Source organism: Capsicum annuum, chromosome 8 (genome assembly GCF_002878395.1).
Source record: "Capsicum annuum cultivar UCD-10X-F1 chromosome 8, UCD10Xv1.1, whole genome shotgun sequence".
NCBI lineage: Eukaryota > Viridiplantae > Streptophyta > Magnoliopsida > Solanales > Solanaceae > Capsicum > Capsicum annuum.
Genome location: NC_061118.1, coordinates 117606301 through 117633928, shown reverse-complemented (window position 1 = coordinate 117633928; position 27628 = coordinate 117606301). Strand labels below are relative to the sequence as shown.

Here is a 27628-nt window from a genome sequence, read left to right as displayed (position 1 = left end):
ATTTTTTTTAGTCAATTTATAAATTTAATTTATTTCTACGAAGCTCAAAAGTCATTTCGAGAATTTTTAAAAGTTTTGGGTAATTTAAAGAATTAGTTGAAGTAGTAGTTTAATGAGTAAAAACGAAAATCTTCTTTTATTTTTTTCCTATCAAATATTTTGTGACTTTCAATTAATAGGGTTTAACCTTTTTGGCATAATGAAAAATGAAAAAAAAGATGGGGGCAAAACAAAAACTGTTGTGCCGTCGAGGGATGAAGAACAAGATTCAGGTGATTTTTTGTGTTCGTATTAAATAGTTGTGGGTAGTATTTTAATGAATGATGAATTTTGAGAATTAGGTGGAATCAAATATCATGCAAAGCCATGGTAATTATTAAAACAATCATCAGGGAATTAGTGAAAAAGATTAATATATTAGAATGTTAGGTAATGATTGTCCATCGTTGGCACTAATGTTAAGGTTCATGTTAGGTTTATGTGATTATGAGGGAATCTGGATTTTCGTACATTGCTTACGCTACTTCCAATTTGAGTATTAGAGAAATTAAAATTTTGGTCAGGAAATTTTAGAGTAGGAATTTATAAATAGTGTTATATATTTATGTAGATTATATTTTTGAAAAAATTTTGATCTTTTGGGAGACTTTACAGAAGGGAAAGACCATTGTAAAGTAGCTTACATTTGGTTTCTTCGATTGAGGTAGGTACGGTTTAATTGGAGTTTATACTCAACTTAATTATGTGTATGCTCCTAAATTGGATACTTGTGGATTGGTATTCGAACATGCTTGAAATTGTTGATGTTTGAATTGTTGATTCGTGTATAAATTTTTATTGAAAATTTACTTGATGGAATTGTCTTATGACTTTAAGTGTACTTGAAATCTTGGTACATTGTGTTGTATGCTGTGAGATTGTGAAAATTGATATTGATAATACTTGTTTATACTTATGTTAGATCGGGTACGACGCCGGTACGTTTATATTTATTTGGATCGGGTACCACGTTGGTACGTTTATATTTATGTTGGATTGGGTACCACGCTGGTACGTTTATATTTATGTTGAATCGGGTACCACGCCGGTACGTTTATAATTATGTTGGATCGGGTACTATGCCGGTATGTTTATATTTATGTTGGATCAGGTACCACGCCGGTATATTTATATTTATGTTGGATCGGGTACCACGCCGGTATGTTTATATTTATGTTGATTGGGTACCATGCCGGTACGGTTCATCAACATAGATTGTTCCCTGCAGGTCATGACTATTTGGGCAAAAATAAGTCCCATAGCATGTTTGTACATATTTGGGTTGATTTTGCGGATGTTTATAGTATGATTGATACTCTTGATGGTTATGTGGCTTGCTTGTGAGCACTGTTTGACCTGTTATTGTTGTATTGTTGATTCATTGAGAATTTTTTATGTGTTGATGCCTGTCTAGTTTTTGTTTGATTTATGTTGTTTACATGTTATTAAGTTGAGTTTGCCTATGATACCTGCCAGTACATAGTGGTTTGTACTGATACTACCGTGTACTCTTCTTTTGTTAAGTGCAGATATTGTTCTAGAGGATCATACATGATCTCACCTTTAGAGTTTGATAACAGATCTTGATCCAAGGGTGAGCACTCCGTCATCAGGTTTCCATGGTTCATCTTATTTGTTTTTTTCCATCTTTCGGGCAATGAAACATTCTTTATTTACTTTATTTTTGGATATCTCTTTATACATGATCTTTGTTAGTATTTCTTGTACGATGACTTTCGGATCTTGGAAATTTTAGTTAGTAGATTGTTTGGTTCCCACGCTTCTGATGATTAATCCCAGATTATTATTGTTAAGATGGTTTTATAAAAATATCCTTTTAATATTGACTAAGTGATTGGATAATGGTTTGATTTAGATGGTTCTCCCACACAAAGGTTAGTGTGGGTGCCACTCATAGCCATTTGGGTCATGACAAGATTAGTCATATATGTTGCAACAGATTACTCATCTGTTGGATTTACATTACATGTTTTATCCATTGTTGAAAAAACAACAGTGGCAAAACATCCAGATGAGAAATTCAACTAAAAAATAACAAATATAAAAAAAACAACAAACACAAACAAATCAAGTTCCTCATTTTCTTCATAACTAAAAAGCCCTAATTTTTTACCTGTGAAAATAAAAAATAAACAATGAAGAACTCGAAGTTGTTGGCACTGGAGAATGTTGTCACGTAGACTGACGATTGAAAGTCCAAAAGGAATGGGCAAGAACTCAAAACTATTTGTCGCCGGAGGTTGAAGTTGCACAAGATTGATGGGTGAAATTTGGAAAGTTGTTGGTTGGGAGATATTAGAGAGAGAAACTATTGACAGAAAGAGAGAAAAGAGATTGATTTGCAGAGAGAGGGAAGTTTTGTGGGTGTGGATTGATTTGTATTGTTGAAAAGATTAAAAAGTTTGGAAAATATTAATTAAGTCCACAATTAACCTAATCAAGTTTCTGAATTATATTTGACCCTTTAAGTTGGTCAATGTCACCAATACTTTATTCAAGATTTAAAAGACACCTTTCCTTCAATTTTCTCTTGAAAGAGACTGCGACAATCGAATTATTTAAAACTTTAAAGCAACATGAAACAAACAAGATTCTGACAGGCAACTTTATTAGAGTATAACTTTTATTTAGGAGTTCACCCAAAAAAAAATTATTTAGGAGAGTCTAGTCCAATACATAAAATGATTTGTAAGTTTCTAACTCAACATCAATATAAAGAATTACCAGTGGGATTCGAATAAGTCTTAACTATATCAGAATTTTATCATCTTGACAAGATTTGTGTCATATAAGACATTCTTCTCTCACAAATTTAATTTGAAACATGCGTATTTTTTCTGGATCGGTGAATTGTGTCTTAATTCATTGTGGTTGAAAATGATTCTCGTAAAAAATTAAAGATTTAATTAATATACAATAACAGTGCAAAATTTTAAATTATAAATTAATTATATACATTTTTTGTTAATGAATGCATAAAATTATGTTTTAAGTGGCCAAGTATGATGTAAGTTACACGAATATTAAAGAACATTTAAATCACAAATAGTACGGTAATAACTAGTGGTCTCTCCTTTTTGAGAGTTTTTATTTATTTGTTTAGGGTTATTTTTTTAGAGTAATGCAAAATGACTCGGTGGTTATGACTCAAAGAACTCGAAATCGGTGAAATGTCTTCTTTACCCTTTGGCTCCAAAACTGCCCAAACTTCTCTCCAAAAATGCAAAACCAATTTGTTTTTATTTCTTTTTTTTTCACAAAAAACTTCATTTATACTCTTTAACTTTCCTCTTTTAGATTTCCTCTTCACTATTCATTGAACTTTACTCTATTAAATTCTCTTAACTATTTTTCATTGTACTTTGTCATTAATTTTTCTATCCTTTATCATATAATTGTGGCATAATGGATCATAATGACTCAAGTAGCCAATTAAGAGCAATATTAAATGACATTTTGGGGTTGGAGGACAGTGATAGTTTGCATTGTAATAAAGATTCACATGGTGGCTATGGTGGCTTCTCGGATCCATATTTGGACACCAACGATGAAGAACTTCCAAACTTGGTCGATGAGGAGATGAATAGGTATCATGAATCAGCTCAAGATGAAGATTTAAGTGTTTTCAACGGCGAAGAATATGATCATAGGGAGGTTGGTGTTGAAGAAGAGGAAGGTGAAATGTATAATAATAGCTACACCGACGAGAAATATATGGCAGAAATATATTGAAGGTATGTCCTTTCGTTGTGTACAATACGGATTCATATTTTATAAAGAACACAGTTATTTGACTGGTTTTGGAGTTGTTAAGAAAAGTGAAAAAAAAATTACCTGGCCAAATAAAGTATGTGACATTTGGGTGTGATAAGTGTTGAAAAACAAAATCTAGGTATCAAAGCAAACGGGTGGATTGGAAAGCTAGGTTTAGGTGTCATGTGTCGAATGATAGTTCGTGCGTGGTAACAATGGTTATCTTAGAGCACAATCATGAGTTGGAACCCGCACTATCGCGTTTTTGCCCTGCCACAAGGAATTGAGCAGGACTTTAAAGAGAAGTCTAGTAGTGCACGACATTAAAGGCCTTACTTCAAAGAGCATAAGACTCTTGGAGGTCAAAGCTAGAGGCCCCGACTGAATGACGTACACTCCCAACGATTGTTGTAACTACATTCTCCAGCAATGGAAGCTCAAAACACTTTCCAGCGATGCTGCCGCGTTGCGCAGATTCTTTTTCGAAATACAGTCCAAGTATGAGATTTTTTTTATTGTAGACTCTGAAAATGCTAAGAGACTTCAGAATGTTGTGTGAGTGCAATCAAATTGTAAGGCTGCTTTCCGCGACATAAGTGATGTTATATGCTTTGATACAACCTACCTCATGAATTAGTGGTGAATACCATTTTCTTCATTCATAGGTGTTAATCATCACAACCAATCTATACTTCTGGGATTTACTTTGCTGACGAGTGAGGATATCAAAACATATGTGTTTGTATTCAAAACATGGCTTGTGGCCATGGGAGAAACCCCTCCAATGGCTATCCTCATAGACTAATTTGAGAGTATTAAGGCATTTATTATTGAGGTTCTGCCAAACACTGTCCACAGGTATTATATTTGGCACATTTTTACTAAGCTACACGCAAAGCATAGAAAGGGTGAGGATTTATAAGCATGCCAAGGATCACTTCAAAGCGATCATCTTTGACAACATTACAATTTCTAAATTTGAGGATAAATGGCACGCCTTCATTGATGAGTATGACGTGAGTTGACAAATTTGGTTCCAAAGTCTCTATTAGGAGCAGTCCAAATGGGTTTTCGTATTTTTCAAGCTCTATATTTTGGCTGGCATGATGTCTACGCAAAGGAGTGAGTCAATGCACGTCTTCTTTGATGGATATATCAGCGGTCGAAGCTCTCTAAAGTAATTTGTTGAGTAATATGAGGTTGCCCTTAGGTTTAAATATGAGAAGGAAATGGAGAGCCAAGCTAGCAAAAAAAAGCAACTTGTACGACCTATCACCCCATTCGATTGGGATATGTAAATTTATGGCCACTACACCTGTGCTATTTATGATTTCATTAGGGTGCATGTTACAAGGACACCTTACTGTGAAATTCAAAGACAAGTCCATTTCGATGTGGTGCAGGGAGTTGAGGTATGTAACATGATAAATTTTCCAATACGAATTAATTATCATGATAATAATTTTATATTCACTATGGAGTATCGTCCCATCAATCAATATATTGAATGTGGTTGGAAGACCTTTGAAAGTGAAGAAATTGAGTGCTGCCATATTATGAGAACGATGACTTTCATAAAGATTCTCCTGTTTCATGATAGATATATACTTCACCGCTGGAGAAGAGACATAGTCCCCCACACTTGAGTAAATTATTTCTAGGAGGGTACCCAACAATGATGGACGAGTACCAACAGTACAATGCGATGAAAAAATGGTTTGATAGAAACTGTGACATCGCATTGGACTGTTCCGTTAGATGCAGGGACCTGAAGAATATTTTGGAAGCTCTCTTTAAAGTATACTTGGAATGGGAAGATGACATGGTTGTCCCTAACGTTCTTGATTTGTACTCCGATACTGATGCAAGATTCGTAAGAAATCCGAGAGAGGTGCGTTCACGTGGAAGGCCCAAGATCAATAGAAATAGATCTTCATGTCAAAATGCCTTTCGTGAAGATGTTAGAAGATAGGGATTCAAATACTATGATGTATACGACAAGGGATAAAGCAGTCAAGGAAGGATTGGCGGTGGGATATAGAGTCATAAAGGAAGTAGAGGAGGTGATGTGTGTGGTAGCAAAGGAGATAGAGGCAATGATACAAACGTAAATAATCATCGTACAGTCCATGAGTTTTTGTAGTATGATATGTCATTTCTTTTCTTAACCCTTATTGTATTTGATTCTACGATGTTGTATGATCCATATAAATACTACTCTATTTATGTATTATTATTAATCTTTCAGGAATAGATGTTGAAGTTGTTTAATACTACGATTATCCTATCTTTAGATAGGAGTATCACATTTAACCAACCAAATCGTAGTCAACTTTATTGTTCGTGCATGAGATTTTTAGCCTCATCATGAATCATACACGAAAGAAATATGTTGTTGCTGTTGTAAATTTTTTTAAACACACCGTAATAGATGGTAGAAGTATGTTCAATTTTGTTGCTTAATTAACTTAACCCTCACCATTGTAATTGCCTGTAATTGTTTTGTAACAAGTAGAATGACAAGGAGATTCTTATCATTCTCCATCAAATTTGAAGGGGTTAGAAGACCCCAAATCAATAGAAATAATGATATGCAAGCTAGTAGACAAATGGATCGTAAAAAATTCAAATCAACCAACTTTGAATAAGCGAGAACCACTAAGTCAGAATTAGAATGGCAAAAAGTAGACTTGATAAAAATATTTCTAGTGACATATATAGAATGTTATTGAACATTACTGTAGTAGAACTAATATAATTCTTATGTCTCCAATTTATAGGCATCACATTGTGTTTCTTTATCCCATTAATCCTTAGTCACATCTCTTAATGAACATCTCATCTTTCTTCAGTCGTCACAAAAACTCCTCCAAATCGATCCCTCACTATATCTACTTCTTCTCTGTAAACCAACTCTATATATGTTGTTCGGCCGTTAAAAACCATGCCTTTATCACTACCATTTTTATCGGGAGAACAATATAAACAAGGGTTGTTTTGGAAGAGGAAGCAGTTACAGTGAAGGTCCAGTTTGTTGGAGTTTCCATGAAAACTGGTGAAATATGACCTGTTCATTAAGAGAAGTGGCGAAGGATCAATGGAATAAAGAAACACAATGTGATACCTACAAATTAGAGACATAAGAACGATACTAGTTCCACTATTTTAATGTTCAATAACATTCCATATATGTTACTACAAATATTTCTACCAAACTTTGTTTGTCTACTTTTTTCCTTTCTAATTCCGACGTAGTGGTTCTCGCTTATTGAAAATTTGATTGATTTGAATTATTTAATGATTGATATGACTAATATTTTGCATATCATTATTTATGTTGATTTGGGATCTTCTAACCCCTTCGAATTTGATAGGTACCTGCACATAGAAGTGAAGAAGCATTAAAGGTCCACAGTAAAAAAAGATGAACACTTGGATTAAAGAACTGAAAAAAGTAGAACTACCAATAGTTATTCAAAAATAGTAGAAGATAATTAGTCTTTATTTTACCTAATTATAAATTCTTTCTAAGTACCAAATCATATATTTGTGACTTGAATTTGAACTTGTAACAAAATATTCACTCCTTCCCCATACACTCCTAATTTATTACCCTATTCCTTTCACATGAGCACCAAACTAATTGGGGGAGACTTTTCAAATTCCTTCTCCTGCTCAATTCCAATGCACGTCTCCCCTTTCTCTTTCTATACTTACTAACTTCATGTCCTTAGTTTAATAAGTTAAGCAAGGGTAGTAATATCTAAGAACAACAAAATGTCAAACTAATTGCAAGTATGAATGGATGAGAATGATTCATGTCATGAGATGGAAATGAGGTGTGTCCACGACTATATGATGCCGATGAAGACTTGGTGGGGTGCTTGAAATCCTAAAAGGTTATATTGGGTTTGTCCTTTATATGGTGTAAGTTGTCTGCTAAAAGTTCAATTTAAACTCAGCTTTTGTGTCTACTTTTTTCCCTTCCTGCTTCATATTATAATAAATTTAATTAATAATGTAGAGCCCCAAGGATTGCAAATATTTTCTTTGGAGAGATATGGACATTAATCTTCGATCGCACTTCATTATCTCCAAACTTGTGGCCTGAATTAATCAGTTAGAGTTGCAGCTGGTATCTCATAATAATGACGACATTCCTAATGCTGAGGAGCAAGAATCAAACATTGATGTTCAGTCAGATGATGGAAATGGGAGAGGCAGCACAGTAGTAGAGGCTGAAGAGGTAGTAGAGGTTGAAGGTGATGAGGGACATAAAAGTCCTACTTAGAAGGATATATTTCATATTATTTCAATTGTCAAAGTCAATTCATCTATGCGTGTTTATCTTTTGATCATAATTTTTGTTCGCTACTATTTTATATCCTGATATTTATCCGAATCACAAAAAGCTACTAATCGTTACACATGATTAGGAGGACGATAAAAGGTACAACATGTCTTGACCAATATTACATTATGATGACCCACAAATGTTAACTAAAATTATGTACTATTGCTAATTTGCATTGATGAGTCTTTAATAGAATGACTTTTCTAATATTTTCCTAGCAATTAATGTAGATATTTATTTGCATCACAATGCACTCAACGTAATGTGATTGATTTTTTAGGTCTGGTAGGCATTAAACCCTAAAGAAAGAAGGATAACTCAAAAGAATAAAATGCAGTCCAACTAAAATTATAAAGACGGCTGGCCAGCTAGATAGCATAACAAATAAATTGAAATTGAAAATGGTCTCTAAGCATGAAGTTACCTAGTTCAATGGTCTTCAACACTAAACCACATATATTTAAGCATGTCTATTTTATTTTACTTTTATGTATAATATTTAGCAAAGCCTGGTCAGTTTAAAGTTTTATTTCCTAATCTATTAGGGATAGTATTAAAAATACTTTGATTTTTGAATTATTAGCATCATTAAGAATATTTCAATTAGCACTTACATGTCAATAAAAATTAAACTAATAATACTGTGTAACGTTAAAAGGAAAGGCTGCCTGTAAAGACTAATGTTGTAACATAAAAATAGTAAAAACATAGGAACAAAGAAAGATGCTAATTATCTGTTTGATGACATTCATGGGAGGAAGACTGGTTGAGGTGGCTTCGTCATTTTATCCACCACTATTTCCATGTAACTTATAAGCAGGTCTTGATTAGGACCAAAACTTTCTATACCTCAACTCAAAGCATCAACCTATTTTTTGACTTCAGTCATATGAGAACACAACAACAAGAGTTGATTATGGGGAGCAGAAAAGTGTTTGGTGGTGAAAGGGGATCCGGGATTGGAAGTTGTAGGATTATTTTCTTGACAACTCATTTTAAGTATCAATTCTTTTTTTGTTATTTTATAGATGATCTCATATTTACTGATTTGAATAGAAAAACATAGAAGGTTTCAAAAATAAGTGAAAGTTAAGGTAATAAATGTGGTAGATGTTCCAATAGACATAGCATTTAAGAAATTATTATATTTTCAAGGAATGTAGTTGGAAGGTCAAAAATATCTCAATTTTGAACAATTTCCAACATTCAACATTCAATAAATCAAAATAAAAAACTCAAACTTTTCAGTTAATAGTAGTTATTCTTTTGAGTAGTTACTCTTTGTAGTTATTTTAAAGGATTACTAATAAGGAAAATCTTTTTCAATAAAATACGTTAGAAAATTTAAGCAATTTATTCTAGTTAATTTGTTCATAATTCAAATATTTGTTCCCAGTGAGTTGGACATATCTTTGAGGGTATTCATCAGACATTTATAATTGAATGACTCTTAATTTCATTTCTTCTTAGTAATCACTGTACATGACTGTTGGTATAACAAAGCATTTTTCCGTAATATCATTGGTTAAGCGTGCTTGGGAAAAACAAAAATATTAATTCGTTCAATTTATTAATTGTGTGTTGAGTTTTGAATTCATGTCATTTTGAAACATTTGATTTTTATTTTCTTTTTTTGTGACATTTTCGATTTTGTCAATATTTATATTTGAAGTTACATGACCTTCTTCTATGGATGGGATAAATGACTTATCGTCTATTTATATTATAGTAATAAGTCAATAAAGCTGAAACATAACGACACATTTCATTAAAACTACAAAGTTAAAATAACATTAAAACATTAATATTTTCTTTTCAAAATTTCTATTTTCTCTCTAGCGGGCGGGGTGCGACAAAAGAATTTGGAGGTGGAAGGGAGGATCTTGGAGGCGACATAATAATTTTGTCCAATATTTTTCCAATGATCTTGATCATGGCATCATGCTTTCGCTCAAAGCTCTCCATGCATCAAGTTAAGGCATCAAGCTCGATTTTGATGTCATAAGCTGAGAGTACAATGCAAGAAGTAGGCAAAGTTCCTCATAACTTTGTTGAGGATTAGAAGAGAGCCCGACGTTGGAAGAAGCTGATAGGTTGGAAGACATTTTTGGCGAGCTTTGAATGTTGGAAATTGTAGGAATATGTGATATGTTTTATAGTTTTTTTTTATTTTATAATGAAAGGTTACGTATATGGTTGTCTATATATATACAAGGTATTTGTTTATTTGATGTCAAGTAATATTTATTTTTTAATTTGGAACAACAAAATGAAATTGTTCCCCTCCATTTTAGTGCTAACGTTTGAGTTATTTTAAGATGAGTGTTACATTAAAATTTTGAAAATGACTTTGAAAAATTTCCAACCCCAAATCAAATTATTTTGTCACTCGAAAAATCTCACTCATCTAACCTCAACGAAGCCTACAAATCGGAGCCTTAACTATCCGTAGCTCTTGTTCATGTTGTCATATAATTTATATATGTTATTTTTTAACAGCAGAGTAAAATTGTTCATCTCCATTGTAATGCGAAAGACCAAATGAATATTAATACAATAAATATTTAAAGTGGAGGATTAAAATTTTATGAAAGAGTACCTAACGTGTGAAAAGTTAAAACATTAAAGTTACGTTATGTAACTAAAATCTTATCTGGTATATAAATATTTACTTTCCAATAAAAGTTAATTGTTAGTTGTAAAGTAATGTTTGACTTTTCAAGATAATTTACCAATTGGTTAGGCGTGCACATTAATTCCAACATTGATAGTTAACATATTTCCCCTTTATTTAAACCTTGTGACCGTATAGGAATCCTGTAGATAACCATATCAATTCAAAAAAGAAATTTATTGTAGTTGCAGTTGTTGAAGATATGAAGGTATGAGTTGAAACTACCTTCCATTGTAGTAATCCTATCATTTTTTGCATGTATATTTAACCCTACCAATTATTTTTTATATTTACGTCCAGCCTACTGAAGAAAGTTCTGATAGCATTCCAAGTGGTACCGAACAACTATTCAAAAGAATGACTGACCTAGTTGAACAAATGAGAAGGTTGCAGGAACGTGTAGCGTTCATTATGATTTGGGTAAATTCTATGGATGAGAGGATTGAGGTGATACGAAAGGAAATGTTTGATCTCTATCGCAAGGATCAAGATAAATTCCTTAATCCTTCAACTTAAGTAGCACCGATTCTGTGTAGTTGAAACCTCTTCTTTGCATGCTACTAGTTAATTTTAAAAAAATTAGTACCAAGGCATTTCCTTTTTTTGGTTACTATTATGTGTTGGGTTTTGAATAAATGTCGTAATGATGTCTTTGGTTTTACTTTAGGAAATTATTATATTTTTTATACTGTTATTTTAAGAGAAACAACTTAAATGTTTGGAAATATCTTTGATATAGTACTAATCGTATTTTGTAAATTTAACATAATAAGCCTAATGGGATGGTTAGGTCCGACAGGCTTTAAACCCTGAAGTAAGAAGTATTTACGAAAGTTCAATGCTCAACTTTATGTTATAACAAACATATTCAAAATAGTGTATGTAATCATCAACTCACTTAACAAATCTTTCTTACTTTGAAATTAAAAACGTTGAAACTGAAAAGTTTTCTGGGGGATTAGGTCTAATAGTAGAAACTAAATGAGAAGATAACATAACATTATTTTAAGTATGTCTATCTTATTTTATTTTCTTGTATTTCAATTATGGAATCCAAGGCATTTGGATGATGTATTTTGTAATCTCTTGTGGGCATTAGTAATTAAAAATTATTTATTTGTTGGAATATTAGCATCATTAAGGAGATTGAAAATTGCCTTAACATTTCAATAAAAAAAACTTAGATTCGTTATACTTCAAAAAATACAGCATAAGGGTATTAAACTACCTAAAGTAGTAGAACCCTAGAATAGGCCTTCTTTGTTGGTCTGATTTGTAAAACAACATCGCTTGCCTCGCCTTGGTTGGCTCCCCTTGATTGTTTTTGTTCAGCAACATCGGTGTCTCTTTTAAGGAAGCAAGCACGGCGGAATTCATCAACTATCTTTTGATAGATGTCAAAAGATTTAGTCAAAGGGTCTTATTCGTTAAGCTAGAGCTTTTCAACATACACGACTCCTTTCTATGTGAAAAAATGCTTAATGAGATCATTCATCTCATCCTTAATTAATTGACATCTCCCTTTGCGTTCTTCATAAAGTTTCTCTAGCACATCAGGGGAATCACAACCCCCTAGAAAATTCGATCCTCAAACGATTGTTCTGTCCATTTAGAAAATTAATTTTCATTTGTTATTATTTGAGGTCTACAAATGCAAACTTTGGAACGTGATATTTAACACATATATATAGACGGATCAAGGCTTAGTAATGAATTAACAACCATTTAAATGAGTCTAGATTTATTATAATCAGTAAATGTGCTTTTTTTGCGTGATTTGTTCATAGGTTTGCTAGGAAATATATGAATCACACGATATAATTGAGATCTTTGATTGATAATGTGTTGTAATTATAGTTTTTGAATGTAATAAATCAAGTAATCGTATATTATATAAATATACGGGACTTTTCGTTATGTATTTTCTATTGGAATCGAATGATATTAGCACAATGAAAATTAAACTTTAAAACTACTGTTATTTGAAGTTGGAAGTTGTAGAGTGAGTAGTGGGTAACATTGAGGACCCAATGTCATGTTTCCTACCCCCTCGAAAATCACAGTGACTTGATTTCATGATCTTTCTCAATGCAAATTCATTAAAATGAAGTGACCCAAAACAACTCAATCTTTCAACTAGCTCTTCTTAGTCGTGAGGCCTCATGTTGCAAAAATTAATCTCGCACGAATGACTCAAAATACACCTTATGATCTTTGAAATATTTGAAATGAAATGTGTCTTGCTAAATGATTTTGTAGTAAAGATAATATAAAAATACGAGTCTCTTTACGTATTTTCTATTGGAATCGAACGATATTGGCACAATGTAATTTAACTATTAAAAGTATGGTGACTTGAAATGACAAATCGTTGAGTGAGTAGTTGGAAGTATTGATGAGCCCATTTTATGATGTCTACCCTATAAAATCACAACGAATTGTTGTCATAATTTTAACTATGCAAATGCATTACTATTGAAGTGACCCAAAACAACTTAATCTTCCAACTATCTTTTTGTTAGTTAGGTGCGGACCCACGTCTATTTTGTGTGGTGCTTCGGCACCCAATAAACTCAATGTGGAATAGGTAAAATTACATAGAAAATTTACATAAATAGGTATATAATATATAAAAGGACCGACTATAACAAAAGTTGGTTGGGTGCATTGGCATTTAGGTTGATGTTAAGTTTATCAACTATTAGGAATGCCCAGGTTCGAGCCTCATTGAGGTGAATTTTATTTTTCTATTAGGAATGCCCAGGTTCGATCCTCATTGAGGTGAATTTTATTTTTTTGTCAGTTTAAAAATCTTTTAAACACCCACTATTCTTAAATTACTGGGTCCACCACTGTAATCTTAATCTTGAGGCTTTGTGTTGCGAAACTCAATCTCGCACGAATGACTCAAAATATACCTTATGACCTTTGAAATATTTGTAATGGAATGTCGCTTGCTAAATGATTTTGTAGTAAAGATGATATAAAAATATGGGTCACTTTGTAACGTATTTTCTATTGGGATCAAACAATATCGACACAATATAATTTAACTTTTAAAAATATTGTGACTTGAAATCGCAAATCGTTGAGTTAGTAGTCAGAAGTATTGTGACTTGAAATCGCAAATCGTTGAGTACAATATCGACACACTACACGATGCTCATAATCTCGAAGGACCACAAGCTTACCCATGACTAATATCTGTAACTGAGCCCTGAATAATAATAGTAATATCATAAATGTGGAAACATGAAATGAAAGACCATAAAGTTCAATACTAATATACAACTGAAAATATGGTATAACAATACCAAAATAACTGAAATAACTTTATGAATATGTTGTAGTCAGAAAGCCTCTAAAACTGAACTGTCTGAATAAAGAGTTGATGGGATAATCCCCCAAATAACCCCATCTGCTAAAGTAAACTAAGCACTAAAAGAATAAAATAATCAAGTAATAACATCCTAGAATGATAAGGACCCACTACTGAATCTGACTACTGAAGCTGGAATGCTACTTATACTCTGGAGCGCGTGCTTCTAAACCAATGGTATAAAACACCATAGCACAAATGCGTCATTATAATTGAATATACTGGTATGCAAGTGAGGTAGGATGAATACAATGGTTCATATGCATGAACAGTACTAACTGACTGAATAATATGAACGTGAGAATACATGCATGAATATGTAACTGTATCTGAGATCGTGATAACATTGGCTCATGAATTTTGATAAGGTTGATTTACTGATATCTGGGTACTAATACTGGGATACTAAAATACTAAGTCTATTGAGTACTGAGGAACTGATGTCATAGTACTGATAAAGGAATGACTGTTTCTGATAGTTCTAACTATAAAGAATTGGTCTAATTGACTGCATCTGATAGTCTTGAAATTTAAATACTTGTAATATAAATTTCATATAATTAATATAATATTAACTGGGTGACTGTGTATGATAATATTGATTCTGATGGAACTAGCTGAGTTTCGTACTGAGCTGACCGATTATATCTGACAGTCCTAAAACTGTAGAACTGAACTGAGTTCTATTACTGAGCATGGATCCAAAACTAAGACCGTGGGAGGTAATCATCTAACCGACATGCCCCAAAATTGAATTGGTGTGGTCTAACCTGTAACCCAAGCTAGAAGGGTGTCAGTACCATGCTACGGGTAAAGACAAGATATGAGTAAACCTTCTCTGACATGGAGCTCTTTCGTTAACCCCTTCTAGTAGTAAAAGCTCAAATAAGGTGTCTAATCCATAAAATTTTAGGGTACATCTCAACGTACGCTAGCTACGCAGTTATGGATTGCAAGTATTGTTTCTAAGGATCATACCTTCTACAGTCTAGTAGGTCAGTCCCCATCCTTGGGTTCACTCGGTGCTAAATACTACTCCCAACTGAAGAGACATTGAACTGATTTAAACTAAACTAAACTATTACTTATAGTATCCTTTAGCTAATTTGAATAGAGTTCACTAAATTCTATTGACTGACAAAATACTACTGAGATCGGATAACTGACTGAGATTACTGAGATTATTGAGTTTTCCTGAGTTATGTAACTGACTGAATTCTAATGAACATGGCTTGAATTATCCTTTAGATGATTAGAACAGAGTTTACTAAATTCTGTTGACTGACAGAATACTACTGAGATCGGATAACTGACTGAGATTACTGAGATTATTGAGTTTTCCTGAGTCATGTAACTGACTGAATTCTAATGAACATGGCTTGAATTGGAGTATCATAAAAACTGACACTGGATCTAGGCACACAGCTAAATTGACAGGTACAAGTATCCCCAGGACTCGATAGCATAAACTTGACAAGACTTGACACTTCGTGAATGCTTAACCAATATCAACAATTCATAATACAATAAGTTGGGGATTTCATGAAACACATGGTTGTCATAATGTTGTACATGGATGAAATTACATATAGACATGTCATAGTTTCATCAACCTAATCTCATGAACATTTGATCAAATACTCATATTGCACACAATATCATGGCAGTTAGTCTTGGTCATAAGGGTAAAGAATGCATTTATTATTTCAGTCATAATTGAGCTATAATACCCAATTTCTATCCTTCTAGCCATTTTATCAAACAACCTACATTCATAACTTAGGGAATAGGTGAAATCATCAAATTACACATCATAAACAACTCAATTCATGGATTTCATCTTGCATACTAACGTAGTTTTATGAAAACACATAAAGATCCCAACTTGGGAATCATACAACAAGATAAACATGGTTAGAAATAACCCACAACATAAATATCATGTTTCATAATTTGCAAGAGGGTTCTTGGACTTCATTGGTGAAAGGAATCCATAAATCAACCCTTAACATACCTTAGTTCCTGATTTTACAAAGATTAACGGAGGGATTCTTGAATTTGAGTATTGAATTTGAATCCTTAATTGAAAACCCTAACTTGTTCTTGAGAGAAACTCTATATTTTGGGTGAAATATGGCTAAATCATGTGTTATTGGGTTTATCTAAGGATGGAAAATTGGCCCTTTTGACCTTAAAAATGTGAACATTTAATGACTAAAAACTGGGTGTCGACGCTACAAGCGATGCGACGCATTGATGGCTGTGATACGATACTCATCGCATCATTCCATAATCATGGCGAGTCTCAGAAGTTTTGGCTCTGGCAGCCTGCACAAATGTTGACCAATGCGATTGGCGACGCGGCGCGCCATGATCGCATTTGTCTACTATTTTGGGACTCTGAACATGATCTGAACATATTCCAAAAAATCCAAAACTTGTCCGAGAATACCTATTGACCTTCCTGATCATGCACTAATAAAAATACAGACCATTAAAGGATGTTATGGTGGCGAAATTAGATTGTAAACTTTCAAAGACCATCAATAGGCTATGTCTGGGAACCTAGCTAGAATATTCTAAGTCTAGGACCCCTTGACAAACTTAAAGGACTGAATTAAGCTTTAGGATTTTACGGGGTCTTACATATTAATAATCCTATTTCATGATGTCTGCCCTATAAAATCACAATGACTTATTGTCATAATTTTAAATATGAAAATGTATTAATATTGAAGTGACCCAAAAGATCTTAATCTTCCAACTATCTTTTCTTAGTTAGGTGCAGCCCCACGTCCATTTTGTGTGGTGCTTCGGCACCTACTAAAATCGACGCCGAATAGGTAAAATTACATAGAAAATTTATGAAAATATGTATATAATATAAAACAGGACCGACTATAACAATAGTTGGTTAGGTGCATTGGCATTTAGGTTGACGTTAAGTTTCTCTTCTAGTAGGAATGCCAAGGTTCGAACCTCATTGAGGTGAATTTTAATTTTTTATCAGTTTAAAAATTTTGTAAGAACCCACAATCCTTAAAATCCTTGGTCTGCCACTGTAATATTAATCTTGAGGCTTCATATTGCGAAACTCAATTTCGTACGAATGACCCAAAATACACCTTATGACCTTTGAAATAATTGAAACGAAATGTTGCTTGCTAAATGATTTTGTAGTACAGATGATATAAAAATATGGGTCACTTTGTTATGTTTTTTCTATTGGAATCGAATGATATCGGCACAATGTAATTTAACCTTTAAAAATATCATGACTTGAAATCGTAAATCATTGAGTGAGTAGTTGGAGGTATTGATGAGCCCATTTCATGATGTCTATCCTGTAAAATCACAATGACTTGTTTTCATAATTTTGACAATGCAAATGCATTATTAGTGAAGTGACCCAAAACAACTCAATCTTCCAACTATCTCTTCTATGTTTAGCCGGGAATAGTTTGCTCGAAGAATGAGAGAGGTTGTGGGTGCTCACTTACTTTTAGAAAATAAAATTTTGTTCCTACCAAAAATTGCCCTTCAAGAAACAAGGTGCTTACCTTTCACAGCAAATCCAAAGCACCCAACAACCATTTTTTTTGTCTATTGGTGCTTAAAAATACATTCATAACTAATATTATTGTATTTTTTATATAAATATCTATCTATCTATCTATCTATCTATCTCTCTATATATATATAATGACAATGACATGATGAGTTGATGCCATTATTTTCCACTAGGATACTAATTAAAATGATAATATAAATATACTACATCATTACACATGTTATATTGGCCCCGAGGAAAACTGCATAACAAAAAGTAACTCAAAAAATAACTGTGAGGTTAAAGTGGTAGTAGTTGAGAGAGTAGTTGATACAATTAACTTGGTAGGTCAAAATGATGACTCTATATGTTGCTTTATCAAAATCTATCGCTTTGTAAGTCCATTAAGATGGATGTGACTAATAAACCCGTCCAAGTTACTTTTCTCAAGTTTGATTAAGGAGCTTGCAAATCTCAATTTTGCATGAATGGTAAAAAATCCACAGGATAAGATTGGAAAACTTTTAGTCAAAAATAGGTCTTGGTAAATCACTGCATTGTAAAAAATAATCATATAATATACCACACCGTTATGCATTTTCCAATTGTACCAAACAAAATCATTATAAAGAAAATTAATACTACGCAACTTTTTTAAAAAACTAGAAATCGCAAGTTGTTGAGTGAGTAGTAGGAAGCGTTGTAGACCCTATGTAATGATGTCTACCCCCACAAAAATCATAGTAACTTGATTAACTATCTTTTTTAATGCAAAGGCATTAAAAAGAAGTGACCCAAAAAAACTCAATCATCCATGTAACTCTTCTTATGCTGAATGACTCTTGCTAAACGTGTCCGTATTAAAAAGTTAGTGTATCACTAGGCTAATCCATAATTAAATTGATCATATAATTATACTACACCGTTACGTATTATCTAGTGGACCCAAATAAAATCTGTATAACAAAATGGTGAGTCAATACTATACAATGAGGTTAAAGATGTAGTAGTTGAGTAAGTAATTGATACAATTAACTTGGTAGGTCAAAATGATGACCCTATATCTTTCTTTGTCAAAATCTATCACTCTATAAGTACATTAAGATGGATTTGACATATAAACCTGTCCAAGTTGGTTTTCTCAAGTTTGATTAAGGAGCTTGCAAATCTCAATTTTGTATGAATCACGTAAAATCCACATGATAAGCTTGGTAATTTTTTTCTCAAAATTAGGTATTGATAAATCACTGCATAGTAAAAAATAATAATATAATATACCACATCACTATTCATTTTTCAATTGGACCAGATGAAATCATTATAAGGAAAACTAATACTATGCAACTTTTTTTAAAAACTAGAAATCACAAGTTGTTGAGTGAGTAGTGGGAAGAATTGAGGACTCTATGTCATGATGCCTACCCCCTCTAAAATCACTGTGACTTAATTATATGATCTTTCTCAAAGCAAATGCATTAAAAAGAAGTGACCCAAAATGATACCGGTATCATGGGCTCGAGAATATTTACTAGAAGCCAAGCTCGAAAACTACAAAGACTTTGAGGTACGTTTATGAAAATGGATGTGTTTGAGCTTATTGTAAAATCGCCTAAGGAAGTGTATGAATTATCATGTGAGGGCTGGCCTTAGGTTCTCAAAATTACACCCAAGGCTGCCCGGATACACTCCAAACCCGCCACTCCTTATTAAGGGTAAAGGAGTTCTTTTGCTCCACCTTTTGTAATAGACTATTTAAAGAACCTCCTTTAGTATTGTTCCTTAGTTAGATAATTTTTATTCAATATTGTAATATTGAACACCATTCCTCTCAAGAGAGAGTAGACCACCATCATTTGAACACCACAAGTGAAAGGTTCCACTTGTGTTATGAAACACCTAGAAACGTGAGTTCTTGAGTGAACCGAGTTCCTCTTGGGTTTGTGTAAGAACTTAGTGCTTGTTAACATATTTTGTAGAGGTTTTAGAGTTTAATGTACTCTTTAGTTTCAATATTATGTGTTATATTTGTGTCAAGTTTCCTATCTTTTTTTCGTTTAAGTTTGTGTTTGTTGTTTCCGGTTGGTGTCTTGTCGTGTGGACTATTTTACGAAGCTTGTGGACTGTTTTGTGCTCTTTTAAATACCATTTGATATAATTTGGTTTCATATCGAAGGATGGTCGTGTTTTTACACTACCAATCTTGGGCTTTTCTAGTTGAAAATAAAAAAAATATTGTTGGGTTTCTTGTGTTTGGCTGAGAAGTTGTCTAGATTTATATGTGTTTTTGCTTATCTTAGTAGTTTCATGTGTTGGCTTATTGTTCACTAACACGCTTGAGTCTATAGTCCAAGATTTGAGCTCTTGTTAAGTTGTTTTTTAAGGGTTGAATGGGTTAGAGATTGTTGTTATTCATAAGTGTTCTTGTTGTAGTTCATGTTATTTTTGAGATAAATGTTCAACAAAAGGCTTTTTTGATTTAAAAAGGAGAAGAGTAGGCAAAACATTATGTTTGTCTTGGAAATAATTTCAAGAAAACACCAAAGTGGTAAAGAACCAAAAGGTCTCCAAAAAGCATAGTTACCAAAAGAGTGTCAAACATTTTTCAAGAAGAACCAAAAGAGGAAAGGGAAAAAGCCAAAGCAAAAAGGTGTTTTGCCAAATTAATGAAAGTTGGTGAAAAGTTAATGGGCACCTTTTGACCTTTGGAATGAGAGTCCAAAGTCTAGTCTCCTTACTCCAAAACCAAAAATCATCATAAAACCAACAAGATTGAACAACTTTAATTGGAAAACATCAAACTTCAACAAAAACAACAATACCAACGGCCAAAATTTATGGGCCACGCCAAAAAACTAGAATCAAGTCCTTGGACATTCCTAGTTTCTTTCCTTGACTCTAATAGTTTCATTTTAATGACTCTTATACTATTTGACAACTAGTAATAACCTACTAAGTTGTTAATTAGTTTTTGAGTCCTTCTTTTGTGTTAGCATTTATTGTGGTGCTTTGCTTGTTTATAATTCGTAGTTGTTTTTTTGGTTCAAGTGTGTAAAAAACTTCCTTGAGTCTTCCAAACCTAAATCCATTCTAAATAAAAAGTAGACTACTTCACAAGTTGATAGACTATTTACAACACTTAAAGAGACAACTAAGGAAGCTGAGTGTGAAGAGTGTGTGTGAGTGTATTTTGAAATAACGTTTCATCATTTTGTAGGTAAAATTGCAATGGAACAACACATGGAACCCAAAACTTCCAATGCACCGATTGTGGATACTAATGTTATGAATGCCCTTATGGCTAGTCTTGAGTCCTTATCTCAGGACGTGGCTAGGGTGAATGCTACTGTTGAGAAGTTATGATTAGAAATGGTCTCTATTAGTGGCTGGATGGATAGGGTGGAAAACTAACGGAGTTCTTGACCCTCAACTCTTCAAAACACATCACCAACCATTACCCCCGAAGCCATGCACCAAAGATTGTATCCGTTAAATTCCATACATCAAGCCAACCTTTACTCACAAAGCTAAGGATTTGATGGACCTAGCCATACCCCACTCCACCACGTCCCATATGAAGGACTTAGAACTTAAATGCCACCCTTAAACCCGAATCCTCCAAATTAAACCCCTCCAATCCAAAGACCACCTCCACTATATGCCAACCCACCATACCAAATTACAAATATACAAAACCTACCAGTAAAAGAAGAGAGGTATGTTAGGGATAACCAAAGGGGAGGGTATGAAATATATGATAATCTTTATTTGGTAGATAATGGGATAAGAGGTAGAAGGATAAAGCTAAGGGGAAATCGGGGACTTAAAGAGAGAGACGATCAAGGTGTTAGAGAGAGGGATGTTAGTCTTAACACTACTAAAATGGGAGTTCCAATCTTCAAGGGAGAGAATGATCCCGGAGATTTTCTTGATGGGGAATCCGCATGTGAGAGGGTCTTCCAAGTGAATAATCTCATGGAGGAGAAGAATAGTTATTACGCCATTGCCCATTTTGAGGGATATGCTACCGCGTGGTGGGAGTATGTCAAAAATTTTGGCAATATCTTGATTGAATGGAAACCCCTTCTTTGGTTTAGGCTAAGGTATCTTATGAGACAAAAGTATCTCCCCGAGAGCTATCAATATGAACTCCTTACAAAATTGTATAACTTGAAGCAAGGGAATAAGGGTGTGGCAGCTTACTATGATGAGTTTCAACAACTCATCTTGAAACTAGATCATAGAGGAGAGCATGTGATCCACAACATCATCCAGTTTAAGGTCGGACTAAACAAGGAAATCTCTACGCATATGACCCTTCATAAGTTTGAAACTATTGAAGGAATATTTCAAGTAACTTTGGAGATTCAGAGGCATAACAAAGAGAGGTAGACATACAAAAGCAAGGCGTATCAAGGGTCCTCAGGTTGGACCATGGGAAAGAAGTAACTCCAACAAATTCGGTGTGGAAAAATTCCAAAAACCATCCAACCAATGCTACTTAACCCACGAACAAGGCTGCCCAACAGCCACCTCCAAAGTTTGAAGGTAAACCAATTATTACTTCCAATTCCAAGGGATTCCAATGTTTCAAATGTCATAGATTGAGACACAATGCTAGTGAGTATCCTAATCAGATAAATATGATATTAAGAAAAGGGAAGTTGTATTTCTTGGGGGAAGAAGTGCGTCTTGAAATGGTTGAGAATGAAGAAACCTCTCAAGATGGATAAGGAGGGGGGCTCAAAGTACTAATAATGATGATGAGGAAGAGGTTTGGACTCAAGAGGGTAAACTTGAAGTGACGAATTTTGTGGTACTAATAGTTATGATTAGCAAAGCATTGGATGATCCAAGACAATGGGAAAACCTCTTCTATACTAAGTGTCTCATTAAGGGGAGTGTGTACTCCTTGATTATTGATAGTGTAAGTTGTCCAAATGTGGATAGTGTCTTGATGGTGGAACACTTGAAGTTACAAAATACTCCCTATGCAAGTCCGTATAGGCTCCAATGGTTGAATGAATGTGGATAATTGAAGGTAACCCATCAAGTAGTGATTCAGGTCAAAGTTGGAAACTATAAAGATGAGGTACTTTGTGACATCATTCGAATACAAGCTTGTAATCTCTTTTTGGGTAGGCCATGGCAATATGATAGGTCAACCCAATATGATGGCCAGACCAATTATTATTCTTTTGAGTTCAATGGTTGGAAGTACCACCTCTGACCACTTTCTCCATCACAAGTGTGTGAGGATCAACAATAAATCAAGGGCTTGAAAAAAAGACAAAAAAATAGAGAGAACTCGAGGAGAAGGGTGTTGAACCTGAGTGTGGGAAGGGTGAGGGAGAAGGAGTTTTGGCCTTTATGGGTAGGGATTGAATGGTAATATTGGCTCAGAAGGGATACCTCTTCAAAGAGTATGACGACACCGCTCCTATGCTACTTTTGGCTTATAATTTTAGCACTAACCCACCAACTTTCCCTATCCCTTCTTCTATTTCAAATGTTTTGTAGAAATATGAAGATGTGTTTCATAGTAAGTTGCTGCAAGGACTGCCTCCACTTTGAGGTATTGAGCACCAAATAGCCTTTGTCCTAGGGTCAAAATTGCCAAATAAGCTGGCTTATAGGAGCAACCCCATGGATATAAAGAAACTTCAATTCCAAGTCGAGGAACTTCTCAACAAAAGGTACATCAAAGAAAGCATGAGCCCATGTGCGGTTCTGGTGTTACTAGTGCCTAAGAAGGATAGAACTTGGTGCATGTGTGTGGATTGTCAGGCCATCAACAAAATTATAGTAAAATATCGTCATCCTATCCCTAGATTAGATAACATGCTCCATGAGTTGAATGATTCTTGTTTGTTTTCCAAGATAGATCTTAGGAGTGTCTAAACCAAATTCGAATACAACATAGTGTTCAATGGAAAATCGCCTTCAAGACCAAATTTGGTCTCTATGAATGGATGGTTATGCCATTCGGCCTAACAAATGCTCCAACTACTTTCATGTGGCTAATGAATCATGTGATGAATCCATCTATAGGAAAATTGTTATTATTTATTTTGATGACGTCTTGGTTTATAGGAAGAGCTTGGCAGAACATGTTCTTCAGTTGAGAAGTGTCTTTAATGTTCTTAGGAAAGAGAAATTGTTTACCAATCTTGATAAATGTTCCTTTGGTGTTGATAAAGTTGTTTTTTTAGTATTTTTCGTGAGCTCAAGAGGGGTCTAAGTGGGTGAATCCTAGATAGACGCTATAAAAAATTAGCCAATCCCACAAATTGTTGGTAAATTAAGAAGCTTCCACGGGTTGGTTGTCAAATGTTTTAGCATCATAGCTGCCATTTTGACCGAGGTCATGGGGTAAGACCAACCCTTCAAGTAGGGTAAAGAGAAAGCTAAGGATTTTGAGGCTTTCAAAGCTATGCTCGTTTCTGCGCCTTTGTTATAATTGCCCAACTTTGATAAGATTTTCAAAGTTGAATACAATGCTAGTAAAGTAGGCATAGGGGCTGTTTTGATGCAAAATTTAAAACCCATTGCTTATTTTACTGAAAATCTCAAAGGTTCCACTCTAAACTACTCCGTGAATGATTTAGAGTTGTATGTCTTGATTAGAGCGTTTGGCAATTGGCCACACTGCTTGTGACTCAAAGAATTTGTGATCCAAACGAACCAGGAATCCTTCAAAAACCTTCGGTCACACGGCAAACTTAACGAAAATCAGGCCAAATGGATTGAGTTTCTTGAAACTTTCCCTTATGTTATTCAATACCAAAAGGGAAAGGATAATAAGGTAGCCGATGCTTAGTATAGAAAACATGTTCATGTGTCTACTTTGTCTATAAAATTAATGGGTTTTGTGATCTTAAATTCATTGCATCCCAAGGACCCTTACTTCGCTCCTATCTATAGGGAAAGTAAAGCAATGGATAGGGAGAGATGGCATTCGGCTAAGGATTCTAATCCTTATGCTAAGTTTGATTGTTACTTATTTCAGGGAAGGCAATTATGTGTACCTTCTATCTCTTGGAGAGAGTTTTTTGTGAGGGAGGCATACGATGGCAGCCTCATGGGTAATTTTGGAATTGATAAGACCCTTAGATTATTGGAGGAACAATTCTATTGGCCAATGATTTGCAAAGATGTTGTAAAAGTTTATGGCCATTGCATGGATTGTAGGAGTGCTATGTATAGGCTCCTTCCTCACGGGATGTACACCCTAATTCCTCCTCCATTACGTCCATGGTTTGATATTTCTATGGTTTTAGTGTTGGGGCTGCCACAGACTCGAAGGGGTAGGGATAACATCTTTGTTGCTGTTGATCGCTTCTCTAAAATGGCACACTTCATTCCTTGCTTAAATAGTGAAGATGCAGCTTGTGTAGCTTATTTGTTTATTGAAAATTTTGTTAAGTTTCATGGCATACCAAGGACCATTATAAGTGATAGGGACTCCAAATTCCTTAGTCAGTTTTGGAAGTCAATGTGAGGTCTGCTCGGTACCAAGTTGTTGTTTTCTACGTCTTGCCACCCACAAATCGATTGTCAAATAGAAGTAGTGAATACGACATTGGGTTATATGCTACATTCCATGGTTAAAGGTAAATTGACGTCTTAGGAAGATCACCTACCTCTAATTGAATTTTCTTAAAATCGAGTGATCCATTCAAGCACAGGCATCACTCCTTTTTAATGTGTCTACGGCTTCAACCCCTAACCCCCTTGGATCTAAATCCTTTGCCAAGTGATATTGTTTCTAGCTTAGATGGAAATAGGACTGAAGCTATGAAAATATTGCATGAGATGGTGAGGTTGCGGCTAGAATAAGAAGAAGCAAGAGGTCGCCAAATGGGTTAACAAAGGAAGAAGACATTTGTCCTTAAGCCAGGAGATTGGGTGTGGGCACACCCACGGAAAGACCAACTTCCCAACCAAAGAAAGGGAAAGTTACTGTCTATAGGTGATGGTCCATTCCAAGTTCTTGAAAGAATCAATTATAATGATTACAAGATCGACTTGCCTCTAGAATACCAAGTGCATAACACGTTCAATGTGTGTGATCTCTTACTGATTGATACCATTGAAGATAAAGAACCCATAAGTTTGAGGTGAAACTCCCCTAAAGATGGAGATGATGATATGGCTATCATGAGCTTAAGACCATTTACTTGAACATAAGCACGATAACAACAAAAACTTCAAGGCGCGTTTATGAAAATGAACGCCTTTGAGCTTATTGTGAACTCACCCAAGGGAGTGTAAGTCTTGAAATATGAGGGCTGGCCTTATGTGCTCAAAATTACACCCAAGGCTGCCCAAATACACTCCAAACCTTCCACTCCTCATTAAGGGTAAATGAGTCCTTTTTCTCTACGTTTTGTAATAGACTATTGAAAGAGCCTCCTTTAGTCTTGTTACTTAGTTAGCTCTTTTTGATTCAATATTGTAATATTGAACACCATTCCTCTCAAGAGAGAGCATACCACCAACATTTGAACACCACAAGTGAAAAGTTCCACTTGTGTTGTGAAACGGCTAGAAATGTGAGTTCTTGAGTGAACCGATTTGTTGGGATTGCATAAGAACTTGATGCTTGGTAACGTATTTTGTAGAGGTTTTAGAAATTAATATACTCTTTAGTTGCTACATTATGTGTTCTCTTTATGTCAAGTTACCTATCTCTTCTTTTTCATTTAAGTTTGTGTTTGTTGTTTCCATTTGGTTTCTTGTCGTTTGGACTGTTTTGCAAAGATTGTGGACTATTTTGTGCTTATTTAGATACCATTTGGTATCACAAAACAACTCAATCTTCCATGTAGCTCTTTTTATGTGGAATGTCTCTTGCTAAATGTGTTTGTATTAAAATGTGAGTGTGTCTAGTTTAATCCATAATTAAAATGATCATATAAATATATTACAATTTTACGTATTATCTATTGGACCCGAATAAAATTTACATAACAAAATGGTGAGTCAATAAAATACAGTGAGGTTAAAGATGTAGCAGTTGAGTATTACTTGATACAATTAACTTGGTAGGTCAAAATGATGACCCTATAGCTTGCTTTGTAAAATCTATCACTCTATAAGTACGTTAAGACAGATTTGACATATAAACCCATCTGAGTTTGTCTTCTCAACTTTGATTAAGGAGCTTACAATATCAATTTTGCATGAATGGTACGAAATCCACATGATAGGCATGGAAAAATTTTACTCAAAAATAGCTCTTGGTAAATCACTGTGTAGTAAAAAATTATCATATAATATACCACACCATTACACATTTTCCAATTGGACCAAAGGAAATCGGTATAAAGAAAACTAATACTATCCAACTTTTTGAAAACAACTAGAAAGCACAAGTTGTTGATTGAGTAGTGGGAAACATTGAGGACCCTATATCATGATGCCTACCCCTTCCAAAATCATAGTGACTTTATTACATGATCTTTCTTAATGCAATTTCATTAAAAAGAAGTGACCCAAAAAAACTCAATCTTTCATGTAGCTCTTCTTATGAGGAATGGCTTTTGCTAAACGTGTCCAAAAAAACTCAATCTTTCATGTAGCTCTTCTTATGAAGAATGGATTTTGCTAAACGTGTCCGTATTAAAAAGTGAGTGCATCACTAGGCTAATCCATAGTTAAAATAAATAGTTTGGAATAATACCTCTCAATTTATGTATAGGTGTAATGTGGAGTTGTCGTGGCTTTGTTTGTTCAATGAATATTCACACATATGTAACAAAATCATGTTTATTACAATGTTACATGCTATTGTTTGTTTGGTACTTAGCACTTGAATGTCTAATGAATTACTTAGCACTTGAACGTCTAATGAATTAG

General features: G+C 34.1%; 1 long non-coding RNA gene across 1 annotated transcript; it reads left to right on the top strand.

Moving 5' to 3' along the window:
* The first annotated feature begins 200 nt into the window (after nt 1–200).
* LOC124886538 lies at nt 201–8294 on the top strand. The gene is made up of 3 exons (XR_007043863.1): nt 201–272; nt 1569–1633; nt 7838–8294. It is a non-coding gene; the product is annotated as an uncharacterized LOC124886538 (long non-coding RNA).
* Nucleotides 8295–27628: the final 19334 nt, after the last annotated feature.